The sequence below is a fragment of the Pseudophryne corroboree genome, unplaced genomic scaffold (assembly GCF_028390025.1).
Source record: "Pseudophryne corroboree isolate aPseCor3 unplaced genomic scaffold, aPseCor3.hap2 scaffold_934, whole genome shotgun sequence".
Classification (NCBI taxonomy): Eukaryota; Metazoa; Chordata; class Amphibia; order Anura; family Myobatrachidae; genus Pseudophryne; species Pseudophryne corroboree.
In genome coordinates, this window is record NW_026970514.1 from 95,564 (window position 1) to 116,311 (window position 20,748).

Below are 20,748 nucleotides of genomic sequence, written 5' to 3' on the forward strand. Positions count from 1 at the left end.
TTACTAAATTAAACTTGCTTCATTGGAAAGGCAGCAAGATGCATCCTCATTTCAATATCTACTGAAATAATACAGGTTGACACCAGGAAACATTAACGCCACTGCATCCCTGCCGATGATAACCTCAAGTTGGGTCATTCGGTGCTGCAGAGTCGTACGCACTCTTCCACCCGTTCAAGAGCTTTGGTATAACCCCATGGTTCTTAATGTGACCCCAGCATCCTCTAGGTCGTATGAGAAAATAGGATTTTAATACCTACCGGTAAATCCTTTTCTCTTAGTCTGTAGAGGATGCTGGGCACCCGTCCCAGTCCATACTGTGTCTGCAGTTATTACTTGTGGTTATACACATGTTGTGTTATGGTTCTGGTCAGCTTTTTGCTGCAATTGTTCATGCCGTTGGCTTGTGTTCTGTTGAATGCCACGTTCTGCGGCATGCTTAAGGTGTGAGCTGGTAAGATGCTCACCTTAGTTTAACAATAAATCCTTTCCTCGAAATGTCCGTCTCCCTGGGCACAGTTCCTATAACTGGAGTCTGGAGGAGGGGCATAGAGGGAGGAGCCAGTTCACACCCTTTGATAGTCTTAAAGTGCCCATGTCTCTTGCGGATCCCGTCTATACCCCATGGTTCTTAATGTGACCCCAGCATCCTCTACGGACTAAGAGAAAAGGATGCCCTTGCGCACTATCCTGACTTCTCCTCCCGTCTGCTTACTTTGTGCCTTCCAACACACAATGCGAACTACAGGTGGTGCTGCAGGGCCCACACCCTTTTACTTGCCTTACAGAACAGCTCTGGAGCTGTTACAGTGCCCAGCTGCTGCAAGAAATCAGCTTGAATGCTTCAGGGGATGGGGCATGGCCAACATGAGCCCCACACCAAAGGAGGGTGGGGGTGTTTAATGAGAACTAGGGGTCATCCAAGCACCGCAAAAGGCCGCCATGCCCTGCACGCCCCTTTTCTCTTTTCATATGCAGATGAGGGTTCCAGCCAACTTTGGCCCACTGCTTGGATAACATCACTGTATGCAAATCCGTCTGCTGCAGACCTTCCCCCAGGAATGCTTGTACTAGATGTTGCATATGGTTTGATATTTGATGGTGCTTCAGTATTAGGCAGCCTTCCGCCCTCCCATGTTCATCTGACAAGATGTGGTCTCCCTGCAGTTGTTGTCCCCAGACGAGAGTTCCCTTGTGCTTCCTCAGTTGAATCTCCTTAACTTGACGGGGGAAGGGCTGCCAGAGCAGACACCCTCCCCAGCCCTATCCCAACTCATACTTATTTTGCATATGAGATTTCTTGATCATGAAGATTGTTCTCACAGGGTGAGGTTCATCCATTATATTTTAAAATAGGAAGGTACAAATTACATATTTGAATTGCATTTATGTGCTGGATTCAAATGTCCCCCCCCCCCCTTCCATTCTCAATTGTGCCCGTCAGCAGCTATTCTAAGGTTGCTGCCAATGGGTGTGACACATTAATTTCTTCTGTGGGGTACACTGGACTCCACAAGGATTCACATTGGGGTGTAGAGTAGGATCTTGATCTGAGGCACCAACCGGCTCAAAGCTTTTGACTGTTCCCAAGATGCTCAGTGCATTCTCCTCTATAACCCCGCTTCCATGAACAGGGAGCTCAGTGTGTAGTTGGTGCCTTCAGTAGCAGGCCACTTAACAGGGGCCTGCCTCAGGCAGCCTATTCTTAGCTATAAATTTTGACAAGAAAAGAAGAACTTGTTTTATGAGAATCTACAAGGGCTGCAGCAGGCTAGGTCTAATAGACATCTTTACTGCAGCTTCATCACTCCCAGCGGCGCTGTATACTCCCGTGCCCTGGTTGCTGGGTCACTGCAGCGGAGGCTCCGGTTTCATCCTAAGGTCAGTCACACACACACCACCCTTCCGGATCACGAGGCCGCTGTTGAAGGGGAGCGTGGCCGTAGGGGGTGGACCGTGTGCGCACTGGCGTGGACACTGATTACTGGGCAGCCGCTCCACTAGTCACCAGGTACAGTTAAGGAGCACAGGTCTGGGGGTTTTTCTCCTATATTAACCCAATTTTGTACTGCCCGCAGCGCATTGTGATAGGTAATAGGGCCTGATTCAGGTTGGATTGCAATCACAATAAGCGATCCAACTGCAAAAATTGCTAAGAGCATACGCATGTGCCTGCATTTTCTGCGGCACCCTGCAGAGAATGCGATCGCCTCTGCCTGTCAATCGGGGCGGGGGGGGGGGATAGGTGGGTCAGCAACACTCCATTTCCAAGTCAGGGATGGAGCGGTGCGGGGGCAATGCTTCAAAATGGGGTCTGCAACGGAGGAGACACAGGGGGCGTGGTCACAGCGGCTGTATGACATCACATTCAGCCGCTGTGATCACAAAAATGGTGGCGGCTTCCTGCGCGCACATACAGTCTGCACCAGCAGGAGGCTACACCATTTTTTATGATCACGCTGAACTGCAGTGCGACTGCAATTACAGCATGGTCAAGAAGGGAGGCGTCATGCTGGGTGGCCATGCTTTTTCACTGTGCAGGAGCCAGCACCGCTCACACACTAGTCCCCGGGTGCAGCCCCCAACCCCCGGGACACCCGGAGCAACAAAATGTAGATTCAGGCCACCAGGCCACGTCCCTACCTATGAAACCATGCCTCCTTTTTACCATTGCGCTGCTTATCTGCGCGTACTGCATTACAATCTCCCTCGACACCTCTCTGGGTGTCACCAGTAATAGTGACACCTCTGCCATGCTTGTAGCAGCTGGTCCTAAGATCTACGCCTCAAGCCCTGAGTGTTTGCCCTTGTGACTTGTTGATCATCATAGCGAAGCAGATGCTTACAGAAAACTGCAGGGGCTTAGATTGAAAATAAAAAAATTGATGGGTATAAGGTAGAGAGGAGCGGGTTCGGTTCTCCGAGAACCGAATTCCCCACGAACTCCACGTGGTTTACACTGGTCCGAGGCAGGCTCGGTTGTTCCCGCCTGACTCGGAAAACCTGAACAAGGGAAAATGTCATCATCCCGCTGTCGGATTCTCGCGAGATTCGGATTCCATATAAAGAGCTGCGCGTTGCCGCCATTTTTACTCGTGCATTGAAGAGAGAGCGGAATGGACGTGGCTATGTTCTCTCAGTGGAAATCTCAATAGCAGTGCTCAGTATCAGTGGTTACTTATTGCTGCTCAGTAATACTAGTAGTGTGTCTCTCCTGCTCAGTGTCAGTTCTCAGTAGTATCCTCATCAGTGCTCAGTATCACTGCTCATTGTCTTGTGCTGCATTGTGGTGCTCAGCATACTACAGTACATTACTAATAGTCCAGTGCTGCATCTTGCTGCTCAGTGTCAGTTCTAGTATCCTCATCAGTGCTCACAATCACTGTTCATTGCATTTTGGTTTTCTGTATACTACAGTAACATAGTAATATAGTAACATATAGTAACATAGTTTTTGAGGTTGAATAGAGGCAAATTGCCCATCGTGTTCAACCTGTTTTAAGTTGTGATGATTCTACATACTTGCTGAATAATGTTTTATGACTAGTTAGCTACTATAACTCATGTTACCCCCGGATTAACCATGTTGATATTTTAAGTATTATAACCTTGGATAGCTTTTTCATTCAGAAATGTATCCATTCCTTTTTTAAATCCAATTACAGAGTCCGCCATTACCACCTTCCCTGGCAGGGAATTCCACATCCTGATTGCCCTAACAGTGAAGATCATAGTATCTCACCTGGCAGGTAAGTAGGAGTTGGGCTAGAGCTGTGGAGGATTGCTGCTCGGGCACCCCCTCTCAAGTGAAGGAGATCCAACTGAGGCAGCACAAGGGAACTCTCGAAAGAAGAACAAGGCTAGAGGAAGATCTGAGACAAAGAAATCTGACTTTTACCAGAGCTGACCAGAGGAAAGCACAAACACAGTCCCCCACTACCACAAATAATGCAGTCGAGTTTCCCACATTTGGGGAAATCACAGGGGTCAGCATACCCAGAATGCAATGAATGAACCTCACCCTGGGAGAACAATCTTCATGACCATGGTATCTCCTATGCAAAATAAGTATGATTTGGGATAGGGCTGGGGAGGGCCGCTGCTCAGGCACATCTCTGTCAAGTAAAGGAGATTCAACTGAGGCAGCACAAGGGAACTCTCATCTGGGGACAACAACTGCAGGGAGAACACATATTTTCAGATGAAAATCTTGGTCATGCTCTGGTTTCTCTTCAGAACGAACAAATCTTTCGCCTTTTACTAAAGATTTCCGTGGAGAGGAGCAAAACTGAGTTTTACCTCAATTTTTGCATGCCCCATCTTTTTGGGGTTTCTTTTATCGGTTTAAAGATAGAATGAGTGTGCTTTAATGAAAGCTCATTTGCATAGAAATTACAGTAAATGTTTGTTTCTTTTCAAACAGAACTTTCTTGACCATGCTACTTGCTTGAAAGATCTGGGAGCACATGGAATACAGTACAAACCATGCTTATAGCAAGGAGAAGCCAGGTGAGAAATCTGCTTTCTTTCAAATTGGGCGCTCACTTTGATCTGAATGAGGACTGCTGGCATGGCACTCAGGCGACAGGTGGAATCTTGGTCATGCTCTGGTTTCTCTTCAGAATGAACAAATCTTTCGCCTTTTATTAAAGATTATCCGTGGAGAGGAGCAAAACTGAGTTTTATCTCAATTTTTGCATGCCCCATATTATTGGGGTTTCTTTTATCAGTTTAAAGACAGAACGAGTGAGCTTTCTTGTTGGCTTTAATGTAAGTTTATTTGTATAACAATGACAGTAAATGTCTGTTTCTTTTCAAGCAGAACTTTCTTGACCATACTAATTGCTTGAAAGATCTGGGAGCACATGGAAAAGAGTACAAACCATGCTTATAGCAAGGGGAAGCCTGGTGAGAAATCTGCTTTCTTTCTTTCATATTGGGTGCTCACTTTGAGCTGAATGAGGACTGCTGGCATGGCACTCAGGCGACAGGTGGAATCTTGGTCATGCTCTGGTTTCTCGTCAGAACGAACAAATCTTTCGCCTTTTACTAAAGATTTCCGTGGAGAGGAGCAAAACTGAGTTTTATCTAAATTTTTGCATGCCCCATATTATTGGGGTTTCTTTTATCAGTTTAAAGACAGAACGAGTGTGCTTTCTTGTTAGCTTTAATGTAAGTTGCCATAGATGCAGTGAAACACGCGTGTAGGGCACGGCGTGTCCGCGTGTATTTGACTCATGTGAAATGTTATAAAACAAAAATATATGATTATGATGTTAGCTGTTAGTCTCCACTAATAGGGAATAGAAGCTGAGCTATAAGAAAGGAATACACTAGATATGATGTCACTTAGCAATTACAATGTCTAAAGTGCATACAGATAGCTACTAATAACTCTTGATAAGAATGTATATCAGTGTGGGTATATTTATATGATGGGATATTGGGACTAGTGAATATATATCACTCCTGCTGTCCAGATTGGCAATAACCAGACAATTATGATAAGAGTAGAGATGTCACATGGGCTGCTATAGATATTAATTTAATGCTGTATGTGTCATTTGTTACAAATGGATACATTTTCTATGAGTCAGCCTAGCAGCTGCATGTTCTAACAGAACACTATCCTCACACAGAATCTGCTAACCTTGAGATAACTAAATGACAGTGTGTAACAGTCTCTTTACTATAAGACTGTTACAAAGTAATACAGAATCTGCTAACCTTGAGATAACTAAATGACAGTGTGTAACAGTCTCTTTACTATAAGACTGTTACAAAGTAATACCGGTATATATATTTGAAGTCAGTCTAGCAGCTGTGTGTTCCAGCAGTTTATAAGACAAAGAAAATCTCCTATTGTGGAATCTAGACACATGGGACTGCTGGCCTGTGTCATACTATTTATATGTAATACCAGTAACATGTATATAACTGTTACATAATTGTTACAAATGGATAAATCTTTGAGTCAGCCTAGCAGCTACATGTCCTAACAGGACACCATAAATCCTTTACAGTGTAACAAATTGATTGGTAACACTTAAAGGCTGGAGAGCAGTTATATGCCTTACTAGCATACTCAATATACCACATTATTACACCAGTTACCACGATTATTGACAGCGCATTTGATATATTATATTACCCTCACACTGAGTCTGTTTACCTTTAGATAACTAAGTGACCGAATATGTAACGGTTTCTCTATCATAAGACTGTTACAAAGTGAGATAGATATATTTGGAAGTCAGTCAAACAGCTGTGTGTTTCAGCGGTTTATAAGAAAATTCCTCATTGTGGAATCTGGACCACTAAGGGTTATTATATATATAGCACATGGAATTGCCACATCTCCCTATATGATAATTTCATTACACTGTAACATAATAAGAATTAACTCTTTAACAGTGTAAATAGAGAGTAATGAATCTCTGACACATGGAATATATTATTTCTTAGATGAATTGGATAAACCATTATGACAGACACTTTGCTTCCTAATAAGAATTGAGGTGGCTATACCTCTAAGGAAAGCATTATTGCCTACGCCTAGATCAGATTAAATAAGATCTGGCTGAATATATGAAGGAAGGTTGCTATTTATATGAGAATTGGAATTGCTATATTCCTTAAGGCAACCCCACCGATTGATATATGTTGTCAATTAAGTATATCTGAACGGCTATATCTGGACCAGATTTAATAAGATCTGGCTGATTATATGAAGGAGGGCTGCTATTTATATTAGAATTGCCATATTCCTTAAGGCAACCGCACCTGTTGGTATATCTCGCCAATTAACTATATCTAAACAGCTAAATTAAAGCTATTCATCATTTTTTTAGTTTGGATATTAATAAATATGATCTTTCCATGATGCATAGAGATTTCCCTATCAAGTGATTCCTTATCCGATATAGAAAGCTATGGTATTGAATTTAGGAATATAGTCTTAGGGGACACAGAGAAATAAGTGATCCCCATCTACCTAAGCACCCCACAAATTGGAGGTTAGCTTACCGGTTATACTCAATCACCCCCACAAATTCGCCAATGGGGATGGCTTCCCGGGAGGTAACCCCTATTGAGTGAAGGGAGTATATAGGATACGACCCAGTGGTACCTGACGACATAGATACTAACAGCTATTTAATAACATTACGCTAGAAAGTGATTATTAGCAACATATATATCTATATAAACAACCCCGCCAGGGTTGTGCCTTCAAAAATAATCACACACGGACACGCTTTTTAAACCTTTTTTTCACATCTCTTTATTCTTCTTATGCACATGTATGTTAGTTCTGTGATTTTAACCTTTATGTTTCACTGCAGTTTGGGATAATAATATTAATATTTATCCAATTTTAATACATACTTAATAAAGGTTATATTTTATGATTCATTCATTCTGTCCAGTGCGTCAACAGTGCAGATTTCTTCTTGTTTTTTCTCCCAAATTCTATAACAATGACAGTAAATGTTGTTACTTTTCAAACAGAACTTTCTTGACCATGCTACTTGCTTGAAAGATCTGGGAGCACATGGAAAACAGTACAAACCATGCAGTATCACAAGAGCCTTTATTTGATCTTTCATGAAGATAGAGCAGAATTGAGGACACGTCAACAATTTCTGCCGAAGGTGGTTCATCTTTCCACATGGTGCCTTTGGCCACTGACACCTTCGTTGAGTCAAAGTCTCTGGCTGTGGTCAGAACTTTGAAAATTTATGTCACCAGAACGGTTCAGATTAGGAAAACAGAGGCTCTGTTTGTCCTGTATGCTCCCAACAGGATTGGGTGTCCTGCTTCCATGTAGACCATTATGCGCTGGATCTGTGGTAAGATTCAGCATGCTCATTCCACGGCAGGATTGCCGTTACTGAATTAGGTGAAGACCCATTCTACTAGAAAGGTGGGTTCATCCTGGGCAGCTGGTCGGGGAGTCTCGGCATTGCAACTTTGCCGAGCAGCTATTTAGTAAACACTTTTGCTAAGTTTTACAAGTTTGATACCTTGGCTGATGATAACCTCAAGTTGGGTCATTCGGTGCTGCAGAGTCGTACGCACTCTCCCACCCGTTCAAGAGCTTTGGTATAACCCCATGGTTCTTAATGTGACCCCAGCATCCTCTAGGTCGTATGAGAAAATAGGATTTTAATACCTACCGGTAAATCCTTTTCTCTTAGTCCGTAGAGGATGCTGGGCACCCGTCCCAGTCCATACTGTGTCTGCAGTTATTACTTGTGGTTATACACATGTTGTGTTATGGTTCTGGTCAGCTTTTTGCTGCAATTGTTCATGCCGTTGGCTTGTGTTCTGTTGAATGCCACGTTCTGCGGCATGCTTAAGGTGTGAGCTGGTAAGATGCTCACCTTAGTTTAACAATAAATCCTTTCCTCGAAATGTCCGTCTCCCTGGGCACAGTTCCTATAACTGGAGTCTGGAGGAGGGGCATAGAGGGAGGAGCCAGTTCACACCCTTTGAAAGTCTTAAAGTGCCCATGTCTCTTGCGGATCCCGTCTATACCCCATGGTTCTTAATGTGACCCCAGCATCCTCTACGGACTAAGAGAAAAGGATGCCCTTGCGCACTATCCTGACTTCTCCTCCCGTCTGCTTACTTTGTGCCTTCCAACGCACAATGCGAACTACAGGTGGTGCTGCAGGGCCCACACCCTTTTACTTGCCTTACAGAACAGCTCTGGAGCTGTTACAGTGCCCAGCTGCTGCAAGAAATCAGCTTGAATGCTTCAGGGGATGGGGCATGGCCAACATGAGCCCCACACCAAAGGAGGGTGGGGGTGTTTAATGCGAACTAGGGGTCATCCAAGCACCGCAAAAGGCCGCCATGCCCTGCATGCCCCTTTTCTCTTTTCATATGCAGATGAGAGTTCCAGTCAACTTTGGTCCACTGCTTGGATGACATCACCGTATGCAAATCCGTCTTCTGCAGACCTTCCCCCTGGAATGCTTGTACTAGTTGTTGCATATGGTTTGATATTTGATGGTGCTTCAATATTAGGCAGCCTTCCACCCTCCCATGTTCATCTGAACAGATGTGGTCTCCCTGCAGTTGTTGTCCCCAGACGAGAGTTCCCTTGTGCGTCCTCAGTTGAATCTCCTTAACTTGACGGGGGAGGGGCTGCCCGAGCAGCCACCCTCCCCAGCCCTATCCCAACTCATACTTATTTTGCATATGAGATCTCTTGATCATGAAGATTGTTCTCACAGGGTGAGGTTCATCCATTATATTTTAAAATAGGAAGGTACAAATTACATATTTGAATTGCATCTATGTGCTGGATTCAAATGTCCCCCCCCCCTTCCTTTCTCAATTGTGCCCGTCAGCAGCTATTCTAAGGTTGCTGCCAATGGGTGTGACACATTAATTTCTTCTGTGGGGTACACTGGACTCCACAAGGATTCACATTGGGGTGTAGAGTAGGATCTTGATCTGAGGCACCAACCGGCTCAAAGCTTTTGACTGTTCCCAAGATGCTCAGTGCATTCTCCTCTATAACCCCGCTTCCATGAACAGGGAGCTCAGTTTGTAGTTGGTGCCTTCAGTAGCAGGCCTCTTAACAGGGGCCTGCCTCAGGCAGCCTATTCTTAGCTATTAATTTTGACAAGAAAAGAAGAACTTGTTTTATGAGAATCTACAAGGGCTGCAGCAGGCTAGGTCTAATAGACATCTTTACTGCAGCTTCATCACTCCCAGCGGCGCTGTATACTCCCGTGCCCTGGTTGCTGGGTCACTGCAGCGGAGGCTCCAGTTTCTTCCTAAGGTCAGTCACACACACACCGCCCTTCCGGATCACGAGGCCGCTGATGAAGGGGAGCGTGGCCGTAGGGGGTGGACCGTGTGCGCACTGGCGTGGACACTGATTACTGGGCAGCCGCTCCACTAGCCACCAGGTACAGTTAAGGAGCACAGGTCTGGGAGTTTTACTCCTATATTAACCCAATTTTGTACTGCCCGCAGCGCATTGTGATAGGTAATAGGGCCTGATTCAGGTTGGATTGCAATCACAATAAGCGATCCAACTGCAAAAATTGCTAAGAGCATACGCATGTGCCTGCATTTTCTGCGGCACCCCGCAGAGAATGCGATCGCCTCTGCCTGTCAATCGGGGCGGGGGGGGGGGGGGGAGGGGGGTCAGCAACACTCCATTTCCAAGTCAGGGATGGAGCGGTGCGGGGGCAAGGCTTCAAAATGGGGTCTGCAACGGAGGAGACACAGGGGGCGTGGTCACAGCGGCTGTATGACATCACATTCAGCCGCTGTGATCACAAAAGTGGTGGCGGCTTCCTGCGCGCACATACAGTCTGCACCAGCAGGAGGCTACACCAATTTATATGATCACGCTGAACTGCAGTGCGACTGCAATTACAGCATGGTCAAGAATGGAGGCGTCATGCTCGGTGGCCATGCCCTGTCACTGTGCAGGAGCCAGCACCGCACACACACTAGTCCCCGGGTGCAGCCCCCAACCCCCGGGACACCCGGAGCAACAAAATGTAGATTCAGGCCACCAGGCCACGCCCCTACCTATGAAACCATGCCTCCTTTTTACCATTGCACTGCTTATCTGCGCGCACTGCATTACAATCTCCCTCGCCACCTCTCTGGGTGTCACCAGTGATAGTGACACCTCTGCCATGCTTGTAGCAGCTGGTCCTAAGATCTACGCCTCAAGCCCTGAGTGTTTGCCCTTGTGACTTGTTGATCATCATAGCGAAGCAGATGCTTACAGAAAACTGCAGGGGCTTAGATTGAAAATAAAAAAATTGATGGGTATAAGGTAGAGAGGAGCGGGTTCGGTTCTCCGAGAACCGAATTCCCGACGAACTCCACGTGGTTTACACTGGTCCGAGGCAGGCTCGGTTGTTCCCGCCTGACTCGGAAAACCTGAACAAGGGAAAATGTCATCATCCCGCTGTCGGATTCTCGCGAGATTCGGATTCCATATAAAGAGCTGCGCGTTGCCGCCATTTTTACTCGTGCATTGAAGAGAGAGCGGAGAGGACGTGGCTATGTTCTCTCAGTGGAAATCTCAATATCAGTGCTCAGTATCAGTGGTTACTTATTGCTGCTCTGTAATACTAGTAGTGTGTCTCTCCTGCTCAGTGTCAGTTCTCAGTAGTATCCTCATCAGTGCTCAGTATCACTGCTCATTGTCTTGTGCTGCATTGTGGTGCTCAGCATACTACAGTACATTACTAATAGTCCAGTGCTGCATCTTGCTGCTCAGTGTCAGTTCTAGTATCCTCATCAGTGCTCACTATCACTGCTCATTACATTGTGGTGTTCTGTATACTACAGTAACATAGTAATATAGTAACATATAGTAACATAGTTTTTGAGGTTGAATAGAGGCAAATTGCCCATCGTGTTCAACCTGTTTTAAGTTGTGATGATTCTACATACTTGCTGAATAATGTTTTATGACTAGTTAGCTACTATAACTCATGTTACCCCCGGATTAACCATGTTGATATTTTAAGTATTATAACCTTGGATAGCTTTTTCATTCAGAAATGTATCCATTCCTTTTTTAAATCCAATTACAGAGTCCGCCATTACCACCTTCCCTGGCAGGGAATTCCACATCCTGATTGCCCTAACAGTGAAGATCATAGTTCACCTGGCAGGTAAGTAGGAGTTGGGCTAGAGCTGTGGAGGATTGCTGCTCGGGCACCCCCTGTCAAGTGAAGGAGATCCAACTGAGGCAGCACAAGGGAACTCTCGAAAGAAGAACAAGGCTAGAGGAAGATCTGAGACAAAGAAATCTGACTTTTACCAGAGCTGACCAGAGGAAAGCACAAACACAGTCCCCCACTACCACAAATAATGCAGTCGAGTTTCCCACATTTGGGGAAATCACAGGGGTCAGCATACCCAGAGTGCAATGAATGAACCTCACCCTGGGAGAACAATCTTCATGACCATGGTATCTCCTATGCAAAATAAGTATGATTTGGGATAGGGCTGGGGAGGGCCGCTGCTCAGGCACATCTCTGTCAAGTAAAGGAGATTCAACTGAGGCAACACAAGGGAACTCTCATCTGGGGACAACAACTGCAGGGAGAACACATATTTTCAGATGAACATGGGAGGGCAGAAGGCTGCCTAATACTGAAGCACCCCCAAACAACAAACCAAATGCAACTACTAGTGCAAACATTCCTGGGGGTAGGCCTGCAGCAGATGGATTTGCATATGGTGATGTCATCCAAGCAGTGGGTCAAAGTTGGCTTCAACCCTCGTCTGCATATGAAAATAAAAATGGGGTGTGCAGGGCATGGCGGCCTTTTGCGGCGCTTGGATGACCCCTAGTTCGCATTAAACACCTCCACCTTCCTTCGGTGTGGGGCTCATGTTGGCTATGCCCCAGCCCCTGAAGCATTCAAGCTGATTTCTTGCAGCAGCTGGGCACTGTAACAGCTCCAGAGCTGCTCTGTAAAGCAAGTAAAAGGGTGTGGGCCCTGCAGCACTACCTGTAGTTTGCATTGTGTGTTGGAAGGCACAAAGTAAGCAGACGGGAGAAGTCAGGATAGTGCACAAGGGCATAGAAGGGAGCGGCTCAAGAAAAGAGAAGTGGAAACAGACAGCAAACTAGGCTGGAGAGAGACCTGAGACAAAGAGATCTGAATTATACGAGAGCCGACCAGAGGAAACACAAATTATGTAATCAAGTGTCCCACATTTGGGGAAATCGTAGGAGCAGCACACCCAGAGTGCATTGGGTGAGCCTTGCCCTGGGAGAAGCACCTTCCTGATCATAGTATCTCACCTGGCAGGTAAGTAGGAGTTGGGCTAGAGCTGGGGAGGGTCGCTGTTCGGGCACCCCCCTGTCAAGTGAAGGAGATCCAACTGAGGCAGCACAAGGAAACTCTCGAAAAAAGAACAAGGCTAGAGGAAGATCTGAGACAAAGAAATCTGACTTTTACCAGAGCTGACCAGAGGAAAGCACAAACACAGTCCCCCACTACCACAAATAATGCAGTCGAGTTTCCCACATTTGGGGAAATCACAGGGGTCAGCATACCCAGAATGCAATGAATGAACCTCACCCTGGGAGAACAATCTTCATGACAATGGTATCTCCTATGCAAAATAAGTATGATTTGGGATAGGGCTGGGGAGGGCCGCTGCTCAGGCACATCTCTGTCAAGTAAAGGAGATTCAACTGAGGCAGCACAAGGGAACTCTCATCTGGGGACAACAACTGCAGGGAGAACAGATATTTTCAGATGAACATGGGAGAGCAGAAGGCTGCCTAATACTGAAGCACCCCCAAACAACAAACCAAATGCAACAACTAGTACAAGCATTCCTGGGAAAAGGTCTGCAGAAGACGGATTTGCATACGGTGATGTCATCCAAGCAGTGGGCCAAAGTTGGCTGGAACCCTCATCTGCATATGAAAAGAGAAAAGGGGTATGCAGGGCATGGCGGCCTTTTGCGGCGCTTGGATGACCCTTAGTTCGCATTAAACACCTCCACCCTCCGTCGGTGTGGGGCTCATGTTGGCTATGCCCCAGCCCCTGAAGCATTCAAGCTGATTTCTTGCAGCAGCTGGGCACTGTAACAGCTCCAGAGCTGCTCTGAAAGGCAAGTAAAAGGGTGTGGGCCCTGCAGCACTACCTGTAGTTTGCATTGTGCGTTGGAAGGCACAAAGTAAGCAGACAGGAGAAGTCAGGAGAGTGCACAAGGGCATAGAAGGCAGCGGCTCAAGAAAAGAGAAGTCGAAACAGACAGCAAACTAGGCTGGAGAGAGACCTGAGACAAAGAGATCTGAATTATACGAGAGCCGACCAGGGGAAACACAAATTATGCAGTCAAGTTTCCCACATTTGGGGAAATCGCAGGAGCAGCACACCCAGAGTGCAATGGGTGAGCCTTGCCCTGGGAGAAGCACCTTCATGATCATAGTATCTCACCTGGCAGGTATGTAGGAGTTGGGCTAGAGCTGGGGAGGGTCGCTGCTTGGGTACCCCCCTGTCAAGTGAAGGAGATCAAACTGAGGCAGCACAATGGAACTCTCGAAAGAAGAACAAGGCTAGAGGAAGATCTGAGACAAAGAAATCTGACTTTTACCAGAGCTGACCAGAGGAAAACACAAACACAGTCCCCCACTACCACAAATAATGCAGTTGAGTTTCCCACATTTGGGGAAATCACAGGGGTCAGCATACCCAGAATGCAATGAATGAACCTCACCCTGGGAGAACAATCTTTATGACCATGGTATCTCCTATGCAAAATAAGTATGATTTGGGAATTGGCTGGGGAGGGCCGCTGCTCAGGCACATCTCTGTCAAGTAAAGGAGATTCAACTGAGGCAGCACAAAGGAACTCTCATCTGGGGACAACAACTGCCGGGAGAACACATATTTTCAGATGAACATGGGAGGGCAGAAGGCTGCCTAATACTGAAGCACCCCCAAACAACAAACCAAATGCAACAACTAGTACAAGCATTCCTGGGGGAAGGTCTGCAGAAGACGGATTTGCATACAGTGATGTCATCCAAGCAGTGGGCCAAAGTTGGCTGGAACCCTCATCTGTATATGAAAAGAGAAAAGGGGTATGCAGGGCATGGCGGCCTTTTGCGGCGCTTGGATGACCCTTAGTTCGCATTAAACACCCCCACCCTCCTTCGGTGTGGGGCTCATGTTGGCCATGCCCCAGCCCCTGAAGCATTCAAGCTGATTTCTTTCAGCAGCTTGGCACTGTAACAGCTCCAGAGCTGCTCTGTAAGGCAAGTAAAAGGGTGTGGGCCCTGCAGCACTACCTGTAGTTTGCATTGTGCATCGGAAGGCACAAAGTAAGCAGACAGGAGGAGAAGTCAGGATAGTGCACAAGGGTGTAGAAGGGATGGGCTCAAGAAAAAAGAAGTGGAAACAGACAGCAAACTAGGCTGGAGAGAGACCTGAGACAAAGAGATCTGAATTATATGAGAGCCGACTAGGGAAAACACAAATTATGCAGTCAAGTTTCCCACATTTGGGGAAATCGCAGGGGCAGCACACCCAGAGTGCAATGGGTGAGCCTTGCCCTGGGAGAAGCAACTTCATGATCATAGTATCTCACCTGGCAGGTAAGTAGGAGTTGGGCTAGAGCTGGGGAGGGTCGCTGCTCGGGCACCCCCCTGTCAAGTGAAGGAGATCCAACTGAGGCAGCACAAGGGAACTCTTGAAAGAAGAACAAGGCTAGAGGAAGATCTGAGACAAAGAAATCTGACTTTTACCAGAGCTGACCAGAGGAAAGCACAAACACAGTCCCCCACTACCACAAATAATGCAGTTGAGTTTCCCACATTTGGGGAAATCACAGAGGTCAGCTACCCAGAATGCAATGAATGAACCTAACCCTGGGAGAACAATCTTCATGACCATGGTATCTCCTATGCAAAATAAGTATGATTTGGGATAGGGCTGGGGAGGGCCGCTGCTCAGGCACATCTCTGTCAAGTAAAGGAGATTCAACTGAGTCAGCACAAGGGAACTCTCATCTGGGGACAACAACTGCAGGGAGAACACATATTTTCAGATGAACATGGGAGGGCAGAAGGCTGCCTAATACTGAAGCACCCCCAAACAACAAACCAAATGCAACAACTAGTGCAAGCATTCCTGGGGGAAGGCCTGCCGCAGATGGATTTGCATATGGTGATGTCATCCAAGCAGTGGGTCAAAGTTGGCTTCAACCCTCGTCTGCATATGAAAAGAGAAAAGGGGCATGCAGGGCATGGCGGCCTTTTGCGGCGCTTGGCTGACCCCTAGTTTGCATTAAACACCTCCACCCTCCGTCGGTGTGGGGCTCTTGTTGGCTATGCCCCAGCACCTGAAGCATTCAAGCTGATTTCTTGCTGCAGCTGGGCACTGTAACAGCTCCAGAGCTGCTCTGTAAGGCAAGTAAAAGGGTGTGGGCCCTGCAGCACTACCTGTAGTTTGCATTGTGCGTTGGAAGGCACAAAGTAAGCAGACAGGAGAAGTCAGGAGAGTGCACAAGGGCATAGAAGGCAGCGGCTCAAGAAAAGAGAAGTGGAAACAGACAGCAAACTAGGCTGGAGAGAGACCTGAGACAAAGAGATCTGAATTATACGAGAGCCGACCAGGGGAAACACAAATTATGCAGTCAAGTTTCCCACAGGAGTATATAGGATACGACCCAGTGGTACCTGACGACATAGATACTAACAGCTATTTAATAACATTACGCTAGAAAGTGATTATTAGCAACATATATATCTATATAAACAACCCCGCCAGGGTTGTGCCTTCAAAAATAATCACACACGGACACGCTTTTTAAACCTTTTTTTCACATCTCTTTATTCTTCTTATGCACATGTATGTTAGTTCTGTGATTTTAACCTTTATGTTTCACTGCAGTTTGGGATAATAATATTAATATTTATCCAATTTTAATACATACTTAATAAAGGTTATATTTTATGATTCATTCATTCTGTCCAGTGCGTCAACAGTGCAGATTTCTTCTTGTTTTTTCTCCCAAATTCTATAACAATGACAGTAAATGTTGTTTCTTTTCAAACAGAACTTTCTTGACCATGCTTCTTTTTTGAAAGATCTGGGAGCACATGGAAAACAGTACAAACCATGCAGTATCACAAGAGCCTTTATTTGATCTTTCATGAAGATAGAGCAGAATTGAGGACACGTCAACAATTTCTGCCGAAGGTGGTTCATCTTTCCACATGGTGCCTTTGGCCACTGACACCTTCGTTGAGTCAAAGTCTCTGGCTGTGGTCAGAACTTTGAAAATTTATGTCACCAGAACGGTTCAGATTAGGAAAACAGAGGCTCTGTTTGTCCTGTATGCTCCCAACAGGATTGGGTGTCCTGCGTCCATGTAGACCATTATGCGCTGGATCTGTGGTAAGATTCAGCATGCTCATTCCACGGCAGGATTGCCGTTACTGAATTAGGTGAAGACCCATTCTACTAGAAAGGTGGGTTCATCCTGGGCAGCTGGTCGGGGAGTCTCGGCATTGCAACTTTGCCGAGCAGCTATTTAGTAAACACTTTTGCTAAGTTTTAAAAGTTTTAGAGTAAAGGAGATTCAACTGAGGCAGCACAAGGGAACTCCCATCTGGGGACAACAACTGCAGTGAGAACACATATTTTCAGATGAACATGGGAGGGCAGAAGGCTGCCTAATACTGAAGCACCCCCAAACAACAAACCAAATGCAACAACTAGTACAAGCATTCCTGGGGGAAGGTCTGCAGAAGACGGATTTGCATACAGTGATGTCATCCAAGCAGTGGGCCAAAGTTGGCTGGAACCCTCATCTGCATATGAAAAGAGAAAAGGGGTATGCAGGGCATGGCGGCCTTTTGCGGCGCTTGGATGACCCTTAGTTCGCATTAAACACCCCCACCCTCCTTTGGTGTGGGGCTCATGTTGGCCATGCCCCAGCCCCTGAAGCATTCAAGCTGATTTCTTGCAGCAGCTTGGCACTGTAACAGCTCCAGAGCTGCTCTGTAAGGCAACTAAAAGGGTGTGGGCCCTGCAGCACTACCTGTAGTTTGCATTGTGCATTGGAAGGCACAAAGTAAGCAGACAGGAGGAGAAGTCAGGATAGTCCACAAGGGTATAGAAGGGAGGGGCTCAAGAAAAAAGAAGTGGAAACAGACAGCAAACTAGGCTGGAGAGAGACCTGAGACAAAGAGATCTGAATTATATGAGAGCCGACCAGGGGAAACACAAATTATGCAGTCAAGTTTCCCACATTTGGGGAAATCGCAGGGGCAGCACACCCAGGTGAGATACTATAATCAGGACGGTGCTTCTCCCAGGGCAAGGCTCACCCATTGCACTCTGGGTGTGCTGCTCCTACGATTTCCCCAAATGTGGGACACTTGACTGCATAATTTGTGTTTCCTCTGGTCGGCTCTCGTATAATTCAGATCTCTTTGTCTCAGGTCTCTCTCCAGCCTAGTTTGCTGTCTGTTTCCACTTCTTTTTTTCTTGAGCCCCTCCCTTCTATACCCTTGTGCACTATCCTGACTTCTCCTCCCGTCTGCTTACTTTGTGCCTTCCAATGCACAATGCAAACTACAGGTAGTGCTGCAGGGCCCACACCCTTTTACTTGCCTTACAGAGCAGCTCTGGAGCTGTTACAATGCCCAGCTGCTGCAAGAAATCAGCTTGAATGCTTCATGGGATGGGGCATGGCCAACATGAGCCCCACACCAAAGGAGGGTGGGGGTGTTTAATGCGATCTAGGGGTCATCCAAGCACCGCAAAAGGCTGCCATGCCCTGCACGCCCCTTTTCTCTTTTCATAAGCAGATGAGGGTTGAAGCCAACTTTGACCCACTGCTTGGATAACATCACCATATGCAAATCCATCTGCTGCAGGCCTTCCCCCAGGAATGCTTGCACTAGTTGTTGCATTTGGTTTGTTGTTTGGGGGTGCTTCAGTATTAGGCAGCCTTCTGCCCTCCCATGTTCATCTGAAAATATGTGTTCTCCCTGCAGTTGTTGTCCCCAGATGAGAGTTCCCTTGTGCTGCCTCAGTTGAATCTCCTTTACTTGACAGAGATGTGCCTGAGCAGCGGCCCTCCCCAGCCCTATCCCAAATCATACTTATTTTGCATAGGAGACACCATGGTCATGAAAATTGTTCACCCAGGGTGAGTTTCATTCATTGCATTCTGGGTATGCTGACCCCTGTGATTTCCCCAAATGTGGGAAACTCGCCTGCATTATTTGTGGTAGTGGGGGACTGTGTTTGTGTTTTCCGCTGGTCAGCTCTGGTAAAAGTCAGATTTCTTTGTCTCAGATCTTCCTCTAGCCTTGTTCTTCTTTCGAGAGTTCCATTGTGCTGCCTCAGTTGGATCTCCTACACTTGACAGGGGGGTGCCCGAGCAGCGACCCTCCCCAGCTCTAGCCCAACTCCTACTTACCTGCCAGGTGAGATACTATGATCTTGAAGGTGCTTCTCCCAGGGCAAGGCTCACCCATTGCACTCTGGGTGTGCTGCCCCTGCGATTTCCCCAAATGTGGGAAACTTGACTGCATAATTTGTGTTTCCCCTGGTCGGCTCTCGTATAATTCAGATCTCTTTGTCTCAGGTCTCTCTCCAGCCTAGTTTGCTGTCTGTTTCCACTTCTCTTTTCTTGAGCCGCTCCCTTCTATGCCCTTGCGCACTATCCTGACTTCTCCCGTCTGCTTACTTTGTGCCTTCCAACGCACAATGCGAACTACAGGTAGTGCTGCAGGGCCCACACCCTTTTATTTGCCTTACAGAGCAGCTCTGGAGCTGTTACAGTGCCCAGCTGCTGCAAGAAATCAGCTTGAATGCTTCAGGGGCTGGGGCATAGCCAACATGAGCCCCACACCGAAGGAGGGTGGAGGTGTTTAATGCGAACTAGGGGTCATCCAAGCGCCGCAAAAGGCCGCCATGCCCTGCATAACCCTTTTCTCTTTTCATATGCAGATGAGGGTTCCAGCCAACTTTGGCCCACTGCTTGGATGACATCACCGTATGCAAATTCGTCTCCTGCAGACCTTCCCCCAGGAATGCTTGTACTAGTTATTGCATATGGTTTGATATTTGATGGTGCTTCAGTATTAGGCAGCCTTCCGCCCTCCCATGTTCATCTGAAAAGATGTGGTCTCCCTGCAGTTGTTGTCCCCAGACGAGAGTTCCCTTGTGCTTCCTCAGTTGAATCTCCTTAACTTGACGGGGGAGGGGCTTGCCCGAGCAGCCACCCTCCCCAGCCCTAACCCAACTCATGCTTATTTTGCATATGAGATCTCTATATCATGAAGATTGTTCTCACAGGGTGAGGTTCATCCATTATATTTTAAAATAGGAAGGTTCAAATTACATATTTGAATTGCATCTATGTGCTGGATTCAAATGTTCCTCCCCCTTCCTTTCTCAATTGTGCCCGTCAGCAGCTATTCTAAGGTTGCTGCCAATGGGTGTGACACATTAATTTCTTCTGTGGGGTACACTGGACTCCACAAGGATTCACATTGGGGTGTAGAGTAGGATCTTGATCTGAGGCACCAACCGGCTCAAAGCTTTTGACTGTTCCCAAGATGCTCAGCGCATTCTCCTCTATAACCCCGCTTCCATGAACAGGGAGCTCAGTTTGTAGTTGGTGCCTTCAGTAGCAGGCCACTTAACAGGGGCCTGCCTCAGGCAGCCTATTCTTAGCTATTAATTTTGACAAGAAAATAAGAACTTTTTTTATGAGAATCTACAAGGGCTGCAGCAGGCTAGGTCTAATAGACATCTTTACTGCAGCTTCATCACTCCCAGCGGCGCTGTATACTCCCGTGCCCTGGTTGCTGGGTCACTGCAGCGGAGGCTCCGGTTTCTTCCTAAGGTCAGTCACACACACACCGCCCTTCCGGATCACGAGGCCGCTGATGAAGGGGAGCGTGGCCGTAGGGGGTGGACCGTGTGCGCACTGGCGTGGACACTGATTACTGGGCAGCCGCTCCACAAGCCACCAGGTACAGTTAAGGAGCATAGGTCTGGGGGTTTTTCTCCCATATTAAACCAATTTTGTACTGCCCGCAGCGCATTGCGATAGGTAATAGGGCCTGATTCAGGTTGGATTGCAATCACAATAAGCGATCCAACTGCAAAAATTGCTAAGAGCATACGCAAGTGCCTGCATTTTCTGCGGCACCCCGCAGAGAATGCGATCGCCTCTGCCTGTCAATCGGGGCAGGGGGGGAGA

General features: G+C 46.9%; 13 non-coding genes and 1 pseudogene across 13 annotated transcripts; 6 read left to right on the forward strand and 8 right to left on the reverse strand.

The window, feature by feature from the left end:
• Nucleotides 1-3,908: 3,908 nt before the first annotated feature.
• Nucleotides 3,909-4,072, reverse strand: LOC135047519 (U1 spliceosomal RNA). Its single transcript, XR_010239552.1, has one exon. It is a non-coding gene; the product is annotated as a U1 spliceosomal RNA (small nuclear RNA).
• Nucleotides 4,073-4,216: 144 nt separating this feature from the next.
• Nucleotides 4,217-4,332, forward strand: LOC135047478 (U5 spliceosomal RNA). Its single transcript, XR_010239513.1, has one exon. It is a non-coding gene; the product is annotated as a U5 spliceosomal RNA (small nuclear RNA).
• A 270-nt stretch (nt 4,333-4,602) lies between these two features.
• LOC135047488 (U5 spliceosomal RNA) lies at nt 4,603-4,719 on the forward strand. Its single transcript, XR_010239523.1, has one exon. It is a non-coding gene; the product is annotated as a U5 spliceosomal RNA (small nuclear RNA).
• Nucleotides 4,720-5,005: 286 nt separating this feature from the next.
• Nucleotides 5,006-5,121, forward strand: LOC135047483 (U5 spliceosomal RNA). Its single transcript, XR_010239518.1, has one exon. It is a non-coding gene; the product is annotated as a U5 spliceosomal RNA (small nuclear RNA).
• Nucleotides 5,122-11,822: 6,701 nt separating this feature from the next.
• Nucleotides 11,823-11,986, reverse strand: LOC135047445 (U1 spliceosomal RNA). Its single transcript, XR_010239487.1, has one exon. It is a non-coding gene; the product is annotated as a U1 spliceosomal RNA (small nuclear RNA).
• Nucleotides 11,987-12,657: 671 nt separating this feature from the next.
• On the reverse strand, nt 12,658-12,820 carry LOC135047472 (U1 spliceosomal RNA). Its single transcript, XR_010239509.1, has one exon. It is a non-coding gene; the product is annotated as a U1 spliceosomal RNA (small nuclear RNA).
• A 152-nt stretch (nt 12,821-12,972) lies between these two features.
• Nucleotides 12,973-13,136, reverse strand: LOC135047501 (U1 spliceosomal RNA). The gene has a single exon (XR_010239535.1). It is a non-coding gene; the product is annotated as a U1 spliceosomal RNA (small nuclear RNA).
• A 671-nt stretch (nt 13,137-13,807) lies between these two features.
• LOC135047454 (U1 spliceosomal RNA) lies at nt 13,808-13,970 on the reverse strand. The gene has a single exon (XR_010239496.1). It is a non-coding gene; the product is annotated as a U1 spliceosomal RNA (small nuclear RNA).
• Nucleotides 13,971-14,122: 152 nt separating this feature from the next.
• LOC135047500 (U1 spliceosomal RNA) lies at nt 14,123-14,286 on the reverse strand. The gene has a single exon (XR_010239534.1). It is a non-coding gene; the product is annotated as a U1 spliceosomal RNA (small nuclear RNA).
• A 691-nt stretch (nt 14,287-14,977) lies between these two features.
• On the reverse strand, nt 14,978-15,123 carry LOC135047458 (U1 spliceosomal RNA; annotated as a pseudogene).
• Nucleotides 15,124-15,275: 152 nt separating this feature from the next.
• Nucleotides 15,276-15,438, reverse strand: LOC135047510 (U1 spliceosomal RNA). The gene has a single exon (XR_010239543.1). It is a non-coding gene; the product is annotated as a U1 spliceosomal RNA (small nuclear RNA).
• A 2,361-nt stretch (nt 15,439-17,799) lies between these two features.
• Nucleotides 17,800-17,955, forward strand: LOC135047477 (U1 spliceosomal RNA). The gene has a single exon (XR_010239512.1). It is a non-coding gene; the product is annotated as a U1 spliceosomal RNA (small nuclear RNA).
• A 675-nt stretch (nt 17,956-18,630) lies between these two features.
• Nucleotides 18,631-18,794, forward strand: LOC135047521 (U1 spliceosomal RNA). The gene has a single exon (XR_010239554.1). It is a non-coding gene; the product is annotated as a U1 spliceosomal RNA (small nuclear RNA).
• Nucleotides 18,795-18,946: 152 nt separating this feature from the next.
• Nucleotides 18,947-19,109, forward strand: LOC135047534 (U1 spliceosomal RNA). Its single transcript, XR_010239563.1, has one exon. It is a non-coding gene; the product is annotated as a U1 spliceosomal RNA (small nuclear RNA).
• The last annotated feature ends 1,639 nt before the right edge of the window (nt 19,110-20,748 follow it).